General features: G+C 44.6%; 1 protein-coding gene across 1 annotated transcript in view; it reads right to left on the reverse strand.

The window, feature by feature from the left end:
* Positions 1-13840, reverse strand: part of egln1a (egl-9 family hypoxia-inducible factor 1a) — a 33093-nt gene that overhangs the window by 10756 nt on the left and 8497 nt on the right. The gene's annotated exons all lie outside the window — the stretch shown is intronic.

Raw genomic sequence — 13840 nt, forward strand, 5'->3', positions numbered from 1 at the left:
ACTCTGTCTTGTCTCGGTCTCGGACTGGACGGACTCGGTATTTTATATCAAGACCGGTCAAGACCACGACTGATGTGTCCCTGTCATTACTGTATGACATTACTGCAAAAGTTAAACTTACGATGACCAAACAAAACTGAAGGAGTCAAAAGAAAGGCAACAAAGACAAAACCAAACCTTGTTTGTTGCTGTCAATTGTATTTAAAGCAAACTTAAATAAAATAAACAGAAGTCTTTTATTTTGTTAACTCTCATCATGATATTTCATTTATATATTTATGGTCTTGGTCTTGTCTCGGTCTTGCCCTGCCTTGGTCTTGGTCTTGGTCTTGACTCGGTCACGGTCCCCAAATGTCTTGGTCTTGTCTTGGTCTCAGACATGTCTTGGTCTCGGTTAATGTGGTCTTGACTACAACACTATGCTCTATAAATTAGTATTTATTAGGGCCCTAAGGATTTTTCTTTCTTCCTACCTAGTAAAGTGAATTGCCTTTTTGGAGTCTTCAACCTGCCCGAAAACTCACCAAACTTAACACACTCGTCAGGCCTGGCGAAAATTTTGAGATTCTTTTGGTCCCGTACAAAAAGTCCCAAAAACCTCTCAATAGCGCCCCCTTCTTTCTAACTGGGCATCCCCTCAACACGGTTCAACTTATACGCATGACATTTTTTTTCACATATCTATCAGGCCAAGACCTACAAAAAAGATACCCAATGTCATGGTGAAATCCCAACAGGAAGTCGGCCATCTTTTTTCTTTCTTCTGTTTTTCACCTGATTCGCAAGGGTACGCATTCAAGAGATATTTCCCTAGGCCTTTTCTCCGATCAAGTCCAAACCATGTACATTTTGTAGTAAACACATTGATGATTCAAAGTTATCTGTAAAAAAAAACAAACGCAAAATCTAAAAATTGTGGGCGTGGCAGACATGCAGGTGGTGCATCAAACGCACATGTCTCGCCATCAACAGGAAATTGATTTTGGGGGGCTTTAAAATGCACGAAATCTCACCAAATCGGCCACACGCCTTAGCTGCGCATCCCATTTTTAAAATTTAGGACTTTGTCATAGAAATTCAAAAATCAGCTCCATAGTGCCCCCTAAAGGGTTTTAAAAAACGGGTAAAATAACCCTCCGAGCTACGTCCACGATTTCGGAAATGCATATTCATGGAATCAGGACGCACAAAAAAGCCTCTTGCACCCATATCCAAAAACCAACAGGAAGAGCACCACCTAGTTTTGAATGTGAAAAATGGCCCACAAGTAAGGGTGCATACTTTCACAGCAACACCTGTTGCACATCAGGTGGTGGTGGCCCACATCAGGTGGTGGTTGCAGGTGTGTGAGGGCCCGTTCATCACCGCTTGCAACTTTAATTGTTATTATTTAAGTTAAAGGGCTGTGTTATATATATTTTAAAATGTGTGTCCTGTTTTTATGTGATGATGGAGGTAAGGTGGCATCGAAGTGATCTCTTCCATGTAAATGTGACAGGTTCCCAGAGGTAACCAGACGTTGCAGACGGTCTCTGCACATCACTGTGTCCTCGTCTCACCTGCACCCAGACTGATCCGGGTCCTCTCACAACAGCTGCCTCATTATAAACTTTAAACTGGTGAGAAAATAAACCGGAGATATCGTGCTGCACGTCAACTTCCCCTCTCCTTTTCCTGCTCTATTAAGACTCACATGATCTGCTTGGGTGTTGGCAGTGAACCCCTATGAGCTCTTGTAAACTTCTTGGTGTAAACAGCGGGTGCAAGCACTCGCACAGGGCAGAAAGTCCCCCCGGGAAAAAGACACACAAGTGGTGACTCGCACACTGCCGGGAAAAGTGTCACAGAAACACTTAGGTGAGAGCTGTGGGTGAATTAAAAGGAAAAACCGTCTCTGCATGTCTCCCTGCCTGCAGACCAAATAAAAGACTTTAGCTCTCATAAACAACCCTCCTCTGACACCATGCGACCGTGTGTGTTTACTCAAAGAGGAGCTGAGGCGAGAAGTGAACGTGCGCACATGCAGAGTGCAGATTCAGCCCTCATGCACCGTGTCTAAGCAGTGATATGACGAACAAAAGGCCAGTTCCTCCGCATTCTTCGCTGCACTAGGATCAACATCAACCATAGCAACATTATTATAAACACCCAGCAGACTGAACTCCTCGTGCCTCGCTCGGTGTCTCACTTTCTGTTTGGAAACCTTACCTGACCACAAACATTAATGACGCACTGCCTTGAATAAATGTTCATCCTCTTCCTGGACTCTCACCCACTCTCACAGTTTCACCACTTGCTATTCAAACGCACTTATTTCAACGTTTTGCAGATTTGTTTATGAATGCACGAGCGATTCTGACGGCGACTGGTTTCACCTGATCTCAGTCAGGTTTTCAAGCTCCTGAAACTTTCCATCATTTATCTGTGGATACCAGATAAGATGCTCCTTCAAAATAAAAGACTGTTTTGGCATGAAGAAGTACGAGTTGATCCAAGGAGGTGAATACTTCTGCAGCACACTTAAGATGAGATATACAGTTAAATATCTTAGGACCAATATCAAGCAGAGGAACGTTTTTTTCAGGGTTCCCACTCTTTTCCAGAGATCATTTTACAGGACATTTTCAGTGAAGTTTTGAACTCTCTCAGATATTTAAAAAAGTTTTAACTGTTTTCCTGCATGGCGATGTTTATTGTGATCAGCGATGTCTGCAACGTTCAGTTTCTGTGCAGCTGTGTCGCTCTTTTTGTTCTGTTTGTTTTCACTATGAGAAGTTTGCACTCCACCTAGCTACAGTACGGTAATTGCGCTCTCGGCCTGCAGGGAAAGTTGGGAGGCACAGAGCCCCAAGCTCTCTTCATGCTGGAATACTTTTCCAGGACAATACGTGATTTTCCAGGACATTTTACTTTTTCTCCCATTTTCCAGGCGTTTTCCAGTACTGCAAAACTGGTCAACTGTTTTCCAGGTTTTCCAGGACGAGTGGGAACCCTGTTTTTTGCACGTTGAAGCGTCAGTGTTGCGACATTTTATGAGCAAGCTCTTCTGCATCTGGCATCGCTCAGTGAGGGACCAAAAGTTTAACTCAAACATACAAGCAAGTTGTATTTTCCCAGACTTTAGCTTCCTGCACACCGCAGCGACGGAGCAAAGTACCGCCATCACTGCACCTTCGTTCTCACACGCTGCACCTCAAAGCAGTGCAGTATTTGTATCCCAGCGTGTGATTACACATCACATTACGGCGTTGGGAGATCGGCGTTACACGCTGCAGACGAGACGTAACAGCACCGTAAATTTCCCGCCTGGAAATGGCAGCATGTGGCCGCCATGTCTCGGTCCTGGCGGCAAAGACATGATACAGTGCTTTGCGTAAGTCACAAAACCTTCAGACTATAAGAGTTTCAGAACCTCAAATTCAATCAGACTGGGGCGCTGGTGGCCTAGCGGTCTAAGCGCCCCACATACAGAGGCTGCAGTCCTCGTCGCAGGGGTCGCCGGTTCGATACCCAGGCCGGTCGAACATCTCCTGCATGTCTTCCCCCGCTCTCTACTCCCCACATTTCCTGTCTCTCTTCAGCTGTCCTATCAAAATAAAGGCAACAAGGCCAAAAAAAACCCCAAACTTTAAATTCAATCAGACTAATCTGTGTTTACAGCATTATTTATAAAATACATCAGTCCAGAAATCAGACAGGACGCATTGGGTTCACGTCTCTACCTGAGGTCATCAGTTAGTGGTTCGGCAGCAAAGCGCTCAAAGCTTTCCATGAATAAATGTAAATACAAAGAAAGACTTCCCCTCACTCTTTTCAAAATAAAGGTTCACTTCGCAGCTGTAATCGGACAGCGTCTGGACCAGTTTCAGGAGTGTGGTCCCGAAGGCTCTGTGTGTTGTTAAAGAAGCCGATCCTGCACTTTATTGGACTCTGAAGCTTCCTGCTGCAGCTTGTCTATGTGCTAAATCTCTCCACGTTTGCACGTTTTAGTGAGGGTGACAAATAAATCATCTGATCTGCATCACACATTCGTCATCTGACCCTTTGAGCAAACACAGCAAGACCGTCTCAGGTTGAGTCCTGAAGAGGTGCCGGACTGCAGGAATAAAAACAGAGACTCGGAGACTCCTGGTACCAGTGGTTTAACAGCGTAAACATGGCGTCACTGGTGTGGATGTTTCTCCCAGTTTCAGAGAAAGATAACATGACTGTTCTTACAAAACATGAGAACCAAACATTCAGAGAGGAGGAAAGAAGTCCTCAAGTTTCAACACAAGAGCTGCAGAGAGTTCATCCGAGACAAAGCTGCAGGAGTGAATGATAAACTCAGACGGACCAGTATCCTGAGTCCCCTCTGCAGACTCTACCTGCCCTGTATGATGTGATCTCTACACACACTCACAATCTGATCCTCAACAACGTCAGAGACACGAGTCTGACCCCGGACAGACGGACCTCTGACGTTCTGAGAGGATGCTGAGTGTGACGGTGATGAAGACGTTGCTGCAGCTCAGGAGAGTCTCACCCTCAAGTGTGCAGAAATGACGCACTTTAAAACACTTATGAACCTAAAACATCGTCTGCATCACACACACACACACACACGTCAGACTCGCACCTCCCTGCGTCACTGACCGCACACACCTGCGTCAGTCCACATTGTGCTCACATCTTTGGGGCGATGCAGGTTACTGCTGGAATGCACAAGATCAGGGTCTTCAAAGTCCAAAAACAACACGAGTCAGACATGGAGATGAAGGGTAGGGGGTGGGGTCTTGATCTGGATGTTTTAACGATTTGAATGTGGGTTAAGGGCACGCCGACTGACAAGAGCTTCCTGTAAGTTCTCTGAGGGGTGTAAAAGCGAGACAGACAGAGAGAGGAAGAGGAGCAGCGAGGGGTGGGGCTGCAGCAGCAGCAGCAGCAGAAGAGAGGAGTGAACTGCTGTAAACTTTGACTCCTGGCCTCCCTCCAGAGGGAGCAGTATTTTAATGGTCGTGCTACGTGCAGAGCGTGAGGAAGGTTGGCTGATCCTCCGCTCTGTCACCCCTCCCACCCTGAACTGCTCAGCTCATGCTGCAAGGACTGGAAATGGGTAAACAGCCTCTGCTCGGAAGTGTATGTGCGTGCGTGTGCGTGCGTGGACTCAGATGTGTAAGTGCAGGCGGCTGACTGAAGGTGAGAGGACCGTGGCATTCAGGGGAAACTCGGACACAGCAGTTTCATTGACTCAGAGCAATCGACTCCTGCAAAAGATTCACTGAAGCTCACGAAGAATTCACCTTGAGTGTGACAGGTGAGAAAGTCTTCATCCTCGCTTTACTCAAGTCACTTTCTTTGTCTTCTGGTTTGTTACAGACGTCCCCCGAACGAGCTGCCCCGTTACACGATGACCATTTCTACATTAGTCCTTCCTTTTATCCTGATCTCTCCTCGCTCTCCGCCCTTCAAGTCTGATCACCTGCAGCTCCTGACGGATGCTCTGCAGGTGAACGTAGATCGGTGAAACTAGGGGTGTAACGATTCATCAACTACATCGATGTATCAATTTATATTCCTATGATCCGACTATATCGATCTGTGCTCGGCAAGTTGGCCTTCCAGACGACATATATGGATCTAACATCGTTTTAAAAGGTAATAAATAATAAATCGATTGTATCCATACTAGGAAATAACACATTGGATTTAAGCACGGCAGACTTTATATGGATGTGTTTTTTTTACACTTTAAATGATAAAGACGTTAAACTTTACTCAATTCAGGCTGCCTGTCTGTGACGTCAGCATGGCGGATGGCAGAGGAATTATCAAGCCACCATTGTGGTCCAGTTTGTGGAAACACTTTGGCTTTTGCAAAGACGGAGATGTTCTAAATAAGTCGCTCGCTGTTTGTAGGATATGTAAAGAACTAGCAGGTAAACCTATTGTTGAAATGTTGGTTGCTGCACTTACTGTACTTTTATTGAATATTGAAAATGAGAGCAGAAAAGGTTAACCTCCTGTTAATTCAACCTGAAGTGTTGGTTGAACTTTATTCAAATGAAATGTGAATGCATTTGCCATTAATTGTTGTTTACTTGTTTGTATATATCCATAATTAAACAGTCCCTCCAGGAAGTTACGATTTCACGATCGCAACTATTCAACCAATCAGCGCGATTTTTTTCGCGGCCTTGCAATTTTTTTTACAATCACCGCAACTTTCCCGCAAATTTGACCAAATACCTTAACCTCAGCCCCTGTACGTCATCGGTTCTGTCATCAATTTGACTTCCTTGGAACATAAACGTAAGTTCTCACTTGATCAGCACTTTTCAAAACACCCACAGAGAACGGGTGAAAAGAGAGGACAGCAGGCAGGACAAGTTACCATGACAACGTTGTTATTTATAGATTGAGGGGCTCAGTGTTAGCTTGGTCTCTACCTGCAGCAGGTGTGCTTTATGAACCAGCTCTCCTCACCTCCATGCTTCTGTCTCATCTTCATTGATGATTTTTTACCCCCGTGTGTGTTAGTGACAAAGACACAACCGGGGGACGTCTGTTTACTATTTGAGGTTTGACGTTGTTGCCGTGGTTACCGTAAAAAGCTCTGCATCTACAGCTTGATTTAATCCAGTTTGGTGAAACATCAGACACATTCTGTAAGTTTTGATCAACTCCTTGTCATCAAAGATGCAGATGCATTTCAGAGTGCCGTGAACTGCATTCAGGGACCGTCGTAAATGTGCAATACAGCCCTTTCATGGCATTTTTCTGTGAATCAAGAGAATCAAAATACAGTCAGTGGCCACATCAAGAATGTTTTCTAAAAACAACTGTAATTTAGCGTATTTACTTGCCCTGAGATGTTATTGGGGGACAAAAGCAAAAAAAAATAATCGCAACTTTCACCGCAATTTTTTCAAAAAGCTGTCGCAAATTCAGGCTTTTTAGGCCGCAACAATCACAAAAAAATCCTGCGAAATCCTGGAGGGACTGATTAAAGTATACCTGATTCCCTTGCAAGAAACAACAGGAATCTAGGACTGTTCAAGAATTAAGTTATTTATTTCACAGTCACACTGGTTGAATTTTTGGCTAAAAAGTTACTGAATCAATTTCAAGTCACTGAATCGTTTCAGATCGTATCGTTCTAAATGAACCAATATCGTCCTTTAATCGTATCGGCAACCACGAATCATGATACGAATTAAATCGTTGTTAAAAAGAATCGTTAGGGAATACTGAAATGTATTTAGAGTGAATTTCCAGCTCCCTGAACAAACTGTCTGTTTAAATGTTCACAGCAAATACTTAAAATAACTGAAACATTGGAGAGTTAAAGGAAAGCAGGAGATGAAATGAAATCAGACGTTTAGTATGTAAATAAATGAAACTCTAAGAAGCTTTGAGTCCTGAGTTTGGTGAAAGTTACATTCTTCCAAAAGCGTCTCACGGTGCAAAGCGGTTCATCCAGCTTTCTTAAAACACAGACCGAGCGTACACAAATTATCCTCCATAACCACAAACGCACAGCACATCAGCTGCTTCCTCTAAATGTTTGTATGAACTGTTGTTTAACTGCAGTTTGAGTTCCATGTGACGGTCATGAGGACTCTGTAAACGGACTCCCTTTGGATCAAATCTTCAGAAACCACAAAGCTCAAACTGAAAAATGCAACAAGCAGCCGCAGCCAAAAAGTGCTGCTGAGTGAATGTGGAGGGAAGCTCTGAAAACATCCTGAAGGTTAATCCAAACTCTGCAGGTGAAGGATGTGAATCTGACAGGGGAGCATGAACAGCTTCTTCTCCCCCGTCATTTTCACCTCTGTCAGCCTCGCTTCCTCGTTCCTCGGCGGCCCTCATTAGCAGGTTGACCTCGCACCCCGTGTCATTTATTTACATTCCTCTGACACAGCTCTGGAGGCTGGCTGTTATTTACAGGCTGAGAGCGAACGAGAGGGAAACAGAGGTCACCGAACCAGAACACCGAGACGTCTGGAGAGGATGGACGAAAGGCAGATTTACACATTGAGCAATCGAGATGTCGTAAATATGAAAAAACACGAAAGAGCTTCTTCAGTTCGTCTCTGTATCTCTGCTCTCTTCTCCTGCAGAGACGTCTCCTTTACAGTGACTCAACTTAACAGTCTCTGGACAAATATGTCTGACTCATCATATCCAGTACTCAGATAGAGCAGGACTTCATCCTCCCAGATCTGAACCTGCTTATCCAACAAACCAAGCAAACACTGATGAGCGAGTGTTTCTGTGACGCCCTGAGGGAATCAGTGCAGCCTCAGCTTCTTCAGGTCACCTGAGGTACACAGCCTCAGCTTCTTCAGGTCACCTGAGGTACACAGCCTCAGCTTCATCAGGTCACCTGAGGTACACAGCCTCAGCTTCATCAGGTCCCCTGAGGTACACAGCCTCAGCTTCTTCAGGTCACCTGAGGTACACAGCCTCAGCTTCATCAGGTCACCTGAGGTACACAGCCTCATCTTCATCAGGTCCCCTGAGGTACGCAGCCTCAGCTTCTTCAGGTCACCTGAGGTACACAGCCTCAGCTTCATCAGGTCACCTGAGGTACACAGCCTCAGCTTCATCAGGTCCCCTGAGGTACACAGCCTCAGCTTCTTCAGGTCACCTGAGGTACACAGCCTCGGCTTCATCAGGTCACCTGAGGTACACAGCCTCAGCTTCATCACGTCACCTGAGGTACACAGCCTCAGCTTCATCAGGTCACCTGAGGTATACAGCCTCAACTTCATCAGGTTACCTCTGGTACACAGCTTCAGCTTCATCAGGTCACCTGAGGTAAGCAGCATCATTTTCATCAGGTCACCTGAGGTACACAGCCTCAGCTTCATCATCTCACCTGAGGTACACAGCCTCGGCTTCATCATGTCACCTGAGGTACACAGCCTCAGCTTCATCAGGTCACCTGAGGAACACAGCCTCAGCTTCATCAGGTCACCTGAGGTACACAGCCTCAGCTTCATCAGGTCACCTGAGGTACGCAGCCTCAGCTTCATCAGTTCACCTGAGGTACACAGCCTCAGCTTCATCAGGTCACCTGAGGTACACAGCCTCAGCTTCATCAGGTCACCTGAGGAACACAGCCTCAGCTTCATCAGGTCAACTGAGGTACACAGCCTCAGCTTCATCAGGTCACCTGAGGTACACAGCCTCAGCTTCATCAAGTTACCTCTGGTACACAGCCTCAGCTTCATCAGGTCACCTGAGGTACACAGCCTCAGCTTCATCAGGTCACCTGAGGTACACAGCCTCAGCTTCATCAGGTCACCTGAGGTACACAGCCTCAGCTTCATCAGGTCACCTGAGGTACACAGCCTCGGCTTCATCAGGTCACCTGAGGTACACAGCCTCAGCTTCATCACGTCACCTGAGGTACACAGCCTCAGCTTCATCAGGTCACCTGAGGTATACAGCCTCAACTTCATCAGGTTACCTCTGGTACACAGCTTCAGCTTCATCAGTTCACCTGAGGTACACAGCCTCAGCTTCATCAGGTCACCTGAGGTACACAGCCTCAGCTTCATCAGGTCACCTGAGGTACACAGCCTCAGCTTCATCAGGTCACCTGAGGAACACAGCCTCAGCTTCATCAGGTCAACTGAGGTACACAGCCTCAGCTTCATCAGGACACCTGAGGTACACAGCCTCAGCTTCATCATGTCACCTGAGGTACACAGCCTCAGCTTCATCAAGTTACCTCTGGTACACAGCCTCAGCTTCATCAGGTCACCTGAGGTACACAGCCTCAGCTTCATCAGGTCACCTGAGGTACACAGCCTCAGCTTTATCATGTCAACTGAGGTACACAGCCCCAGCTTCATCAGGTCACCTGAGGTACATCTGCAGGTACATTTCGGACGAAGAGCACACCTGCCTCAGCTTCACCTCTTTGCCTGTTTCCAGTTCATTCCAAAGTTTCCAAAGACCACCTCGTCTGACTCAATCATCACTGTTTCTATCAGTTCTTCCCGCGCTCACACACTGAGCTGAGCCATGAGCCGGGGTCGAGCACAGAGGAAAAGCTTTGAGGGCTCTCCTCACTTCACAGAAATGATGCTTATCCAAACACGAACCCAAACAGTCAGGACGGAGACCTCGTAGCGCAGGGCAGTGTGGGAACGGAGAGGTTTGGGCCCCGGCCCTGGAGAGCCCTCTGTTGTGTTTGTCAGACAGTGGTGCTGCTGCAGAGGAAATCCCTGTTTAAAGGAATGACCTAGTTTATGCTTTTCTTCTTTACCGTACGCTGTGAACAATAGAGGGACGTATACAACCACAGCGCTACCCTTCACCCTCTACATGTTTCAGCGGAAACACGAGCGCAGCCTCTGCTGTCATTACGTAAATACGGCTTGTAGACGTCAGCACGCTCTGAGTCTGTGAGCAGCTTTAAGATCATGTGTAGTGAACTCACATTACAAGACCTGCTGTTATCACCCTTCCAAACATCAGAGGATGGGCGGCCATGTTTGACAGAGAACCAGAGAGCATCTGTTCATCGATCCAGCCAAGGACACGAGACACAGCAGCTCCAGGTGATAACCAGGTAAACAGCAGAGAGAGTTTTATACTCAGAGGAGAGCACCTGCAGACCTTCATCTCCTTCATGCTACACTATGAAAAACTAACATGAATTTGAATGTAGCATTTCCTCAGGACTCCGTCGGTCCATCACTTCTGGTTTGGTGTGGAAATGTGTCAGTGTGTCAGGTGGTCTAACATTCACACACAGGACTGAGCAGAATCCATTCATTCAGTCTGAATGAATCCATGTGAGCCAGAGAGCTCGCTGGACGTTGGAGCGGTCACTGATATTTATATCATCTCTTACTGAATGTCTTTCTAGATGCAAAATCAGTTTGAATTCATGCTCCACCCTCCATAAATCCCCCCCGTCTTCAGCCCTCCAGCTGCAAACAGTCAAAAACAGAAGAGCTCTTTCTCAAAGCTCCACTTGGATGTGATCCAGCTCCTGCTCACAGTCACGGCATCGTAAACGGAGATAAACACACGGGCTGAACGTCAAAACGAAATCCGTCTGGGTTTAATCAAAACCTGTTAAATACTTCAGTTTAGCCGGAGAGCAATGTTCAGATGATATTAAACAATGTGAAGCATACAGGAGTTCAACTGTAGAGCATGTCTAGGGTGGACGAGGACATACTCAGGTTAGGGTTAGGAGTCAGAGTCAGGTCTCAGAGTCAGGTCTCAGAGTCAGGTCTCAGAGTCAGGTCTCAGAGTCAGGTCTCAGAGTCAGGTCTCAGAGTCAGGTCTCAGAGTCAGGTCTCAGAGTCAGTTACCTGTCCGCTGATTTAAATAACTATTTATAAAATAGTGTCTGAACGAAATTAACCTCTTTAGACTCATCTCTTATTCTATTTCAGGACAGCATACTTTACAACAGCATACTTTATGACATCATACTTTACGATAGCATACTTTACGATTGCATACTTTACGATAGCATACTTAACGACATCATACTTTACGATAGCATACTTAACGATAACATACTTAACGACAGCATACTTAACGAAAGCATACTTCACGATATCATACATTATGATATAATACTTTATGAAAGCATACTTTGATAGCATACTTAACGCTAGCATACTTAACGATAGCACACTTGACAAAATACTTTCCGAATGTATACTTCCCGATATCATACTTTGCGATACCATACTTAACGATAGCAAACTTTACGATAGCATACTTTACAATAGCTTACTTAAGGATAGCATACTTTACGATAGCATACTTTACGATAGCATACTTTTAAATTGCATACTTAACAATATCATACTTTGCAATAGCATACTTTGCAATAGCATACTTTACGATATACTTTACGATAGCATACTTTTAAATAGCATACTTTACGATATCATACTTAACGATAGCAAACTTTACAATAGCACACTTTACGATACCATACTTAATGATAGCAAACTTTACGATACCATACTTAACGATAGCATACTTTACGATACCATACTTAACGATAGCAAACTTTACGATAGCATACTTTACAATAGCTTACTTAAGGATAGCATACTTTACGATAGCATACTTTACGATAGCATACTTTTAAATTGCATACTTAACAATATCATACTTTGCAATAGCATACTTTACGATATACTTTACGATAACATACTTTTAAATAGCGTACTTTACGATATCATACTTTAAGATAGCATACTTTACGATAGCATACTTTTAAATTGCATACTTTACGATATACTTAACGATTGCATACTTTACGAAAGCATACTTTACAATATGATACAGCACCTAAAAATACAATATGATGCAATATGTTCTGTTACAATACGATAATTTACGTTACGATAGGATACCATGTAAAGAATACTTCACAATGCACTATGGAGTCATGCAATACGTTACAAACTGATACTTTACAATACTTTATCATAATATACGATATGATCCGAGACTGTACGATCTGGTACGAAACACTGAAATACGCCGATATGAAACTGTTGAATAAAGTATGATATGCGACACTAAAGGGAGTCCTGTGTTATAGGATGATTTCTTACGATACGGTACTAGACAAAAAATTGAAAAATAAAGTATTTTCTGCATAAACTTAAAGTTTACTTAATGTCAATATTAATGTTGCTTTTATGTTACATATGACTTTAAATTTAAAAATCATATGCAACGTAAAGAGGGCTTGGGGATGCCTGGCATCATGTAAGATGAAGGTGAACTGATCACAGTAACTATACACAGAGCGACGCTAAAACAATAAGCAGGAAAGGTGGCGTGCTCGCTGCAGCCTCGCCTCGCCTCACCACGCTGCTTCTGCAGACGGAAGGAACGACAGTCTTGTAGCATAATGTAGAGCTGACTCCAGCACTCAGAGGACCACATGACTTCCTCTAACCCCGCTTATTCTATAGAGCTTTAAGATTTAGGTCAACGGTCGACTTCCCTATGAAAGCACACATGTCCACGGTCGCTCTGACAGCATCACACATGACGCAACAAACATAATAACATCAAACAATATGAACCGCTCTCCTGTCCACATGCAGCGTGTTGATGATAGCGTGCTGCTTAGCAGCTGTCAGCGCTGAAAGTGAAAGGCTGGAGCTGAGTGGCATGACAGTCGACTTAAATACTGAGACAACACAGATTAAAGGAGACTGAGGGAGAGTGATGCACAGCAGGGTGACACTGCTGGAGGGCAATAAAGACTAAATATTCCACTGTTTACTCTCAGATTAACACGTTTAAAAATGTACTTCTGTTGTTTAGTTTATATTCTTTAATGAGCTCAAACTGGGAGAGTGGGCAGGCTGATATTGAACCCTGCTTCAGGACTAAAGCCTCTGTACATGCGGCGCATGATGCAACCACAAAGCCAAACCTGCGCCCCTCAACACTTACGTCATTGATTAAACTGTCAATAAAAAGTTAACCCTTTGAAGAACTGAGAAAGTTGTGAAAAAAGGAAGCATCTTTGGATGTCTTTGATACGGAAAGAATGCACGGAATAGCAATGCAACACTTCAACTTGATTTCATGATATCAAGAGAACTTAAGTGTCTCGTTATGAAGATCATTACTTGGATGTGGGAATAAAGCAACGCGCACAGGAAAATGATCCAGGCCAAGATGGATGCAGAGAACCCACTTGCCTTGATTTTACTGAGGTTAGTACCAAGCAGCAACCTCTGGTCTGAAAATATGAGTCCAATGCGGAAGTGTTAAAAACTGCAGTTCATCGAGGATCCGCTTGAGGCTGGCTCTGGAAGTACCGGAAACCACATACACACCAATT

Source organism: Notolabrus celidotus, chromosome 4, assembly GCF_009762535.1.
Source record: "Notolabrus celidotus isolate fNotCel1 chromosome 4, fNotCel1.pri, whole genome shotgun sequence".
Taxonomy (NCBI): domain Eukaryota; kingdom Metazoa; phylum Chordata; class Actinopteri; order Labriformes; family Labridae; genus Notolabrus; species Notolabrus celidotus.